Below are 2,729 nucleotides of genomic sequence, written 5' to 3'. Positions count from 1 at the left end.
TTATTATTATGGATGATCAAATCAAGGTACTCCACGTGATCCCTACTGCAATTACAAGTGAATTTCAAATTTTCATTGTTGTTATTAATGTGATCTATAAACAGTAATAGAGAGGCTTCATCTCCCTCCCACACAAAGACCACATCATCAATGTACCTTTTCCAGAATCGCAATGCAGAATATTTGCTAGTATCTATATACTCCTCCTCCCACTTGGCAACGTATAGATTCGCCAGACTAGGGGCATACTTAGCCCCCATTGCTACACCGATCCTCTGTACAAAAAATTGATTATGATACCAGAAGTAATTTCTGCTCATGGCAAATTTTAAACATTCCATAAGGAATTCTACTTGTGGCCTACTGTAACTGCCAGAATTTTCTAGAAAATATTTCACCGCTGCACACCCTTTCTCCTGATCTATGACAGTATATAATGATGTCACATCAGCAGTCACCAGAAAAGTTCCTTTTCAAAAATCTTAATAAGTTCTCTCGAATCTTTCAAATACGAGGGAACATTAATTACAAAAGGTTGTAAAAAAACAATTTAGAAATTCTCCCAACCTGGCGGTGATAGATCCAATCCCACTGATTATGGGTCTTTTTAGGGGGTGGGAAATGTCTTTATGAATTTTGGGAAGGGCATATATCACTGGAGTTCTGTAATATGAAGGGGTCATATAAACAATACAGTATAAACAATACAGTAATGTAAAGGACAATGGTGGTTTAGAGCTTATGCAGTGAATAAATCAATCACAGTTTTTTACATAATGGCAGAAGGTATGTACACACATTCCACAGAATTAAGAGACAAAAGGGAAGGAGACCCCTGGCCAAACAGCCTTAAAGTCTACAACGTTAAAGGATAGGATAATAGGTTAATGGAAGCTGTGTATAAGATGGTAAAATAGTGGTCAGCTGCCAGGGTGTCCTAAGAGAGAGAGTACGCTTGCCTGAAGAGGTGAGTTTTTAGGTTATGCCTAAAAAGGTTAAGTGTGGGTGAGTGGCAGATGTGTTGAGGGAGGGTGTTACAGAGGAGGGGAGAAGATCGAGATAAGTTTTGTAAGTGTGAGTGAGAAGATGTGACCAGAGAGGAAGACATGAGAACATTGATAAAAGAGTGGTGATTGCACGCAGTGTGGTAAGATGTGAAAATATCACCTTGAAAAAAACTTAGGAGAAAAAGTGAATCAGAGCGGGCCCACTGTGTCCAGAGTTTGCCTGCACAGGGTCCACATAGTGCACCTCATAAATTCATATTCCTTAACGTGTGCACTTGGACAATATAGACTAGGCAATCGTTGGTTACACGTAGTGAAAAATACATCTACGCTTTTAGAAGTTCCAGAGTTTGGAGCAAAATGTAAGGTAATCAGAGTGTAAAGTGAGTTTAGCTCTGGATATTTCCTGTTTGCCATTGAAGTCACCCATCTTTTTAAAGGACCACTAGGAAGGGAGGCTTGCATAGTCTATTATTTTGTTGAATACTAAAGTTTGGGACTTCCTCATAAAACTAAAGGACTTCCTTGTAATATGCCTAGGCGTAGAACAAAAAATAGACTTGCCTCTAAAGGTATCCTCTGATTATGCAGTGTATTTTCAGATAGCATTCAGGAACTTATATGTAAACTGGTCTGGAAACACTACATTAACTTTTACAGTAAGCTAAATGCACGTCATATACAGATACTAGAGAAAATCCAGAACAACTTCTTCTTCTTCTATGTTCTATTTCTCTAACGAAGACAAATGGAATGGTGCTTGAAGTATCAGGCTACATTATATAACCATCACAGCATAACAAGGAATTGACTTAATAGTCAGGAGAACAATGAAGAACCCAAGTAAACCAGCAAACCTGGACTCTTTCCTTTAAAAAATAAAAAAATTAGTAAATGTCCAATGTTTTTAAACCTCTCTATGTCTTATCAGAACATAGTGAGAATCAGGGTGTAACTATAAATCATTGGGCCCCTCAGAAAAATTTTGATGGGGCCCCCCAATGTTTACACCCTTTCACTTGCCAACCTCTTTCGACCCTCACAGCCTAGAGGTCCATCTTGCAAGAGTCATAAAACAAGTTTGGCCAACATGATTTTCACACCCATAACAAGCGTAGCCACAAAAACATCTGATCTGAAGGATGCACCCATTTATCAGAGGGCATAAAGTAGTAGTTTGAACTGCCTTACCGCTCTGGGACTCCCTACCTGGGGCTTCCTGCAGCCCCTGGAGTCATGCTGTGCCTAAATCGTCCTACCAACACCCTCCAGCGTGACCCTCGAAAGGCTGACCAGCCATGCACCTGCTCTCCTCATCCCCATTGCCAGGAGCATTCTGCGCATGTGCAGTACATATAAATTGCTACTGCGAATGTGAGCTCCCGGCAACAGGAGCGTGATCAGGGGGCACATGACTCGGGACCGCGCATGTGCAGTGACCTCCAACTGTCCGCATCCGGCCAGCTTTGAGGGGGTTTCCACTGCTGGAACGATGATGGCTCCATGGGGCTGCAAGAAGCCCCAGATAAGTTAAAATATTTTTTTACTTACCTTTAGAGATCCTTTAAAAAGTGTATGGGTATAAATGGATGATCGAGCAAAATAAGAAATAATGTGCGCAATTTTCATCATTATTAAGGATTTATCTAAAAATTTTGTGTTTTTCTTTTGCTTATTTTAATTTTTAACACGTTTAGACTGGAATTTCAAAATTACCAGAGC

The sequence above is a fragment of the Hyperolius riggenbachi genome, chromosome 3, assembly GCF_040937935.1.
Source record: "Hyperolius riggenbachi isolate aHypRig1 chromosome 3, aHypRig1.pri, whole genome shotgun sequence".
Lineage (NCBI taxonomy): Eukaryota > Metazoa > Chordata > Amphibia > Anura > Hyperoliidae > Hyperolius > Hyperolius riggenbachi.
This window is presented reverse-complemented; position numbering follows the sequence as displayed.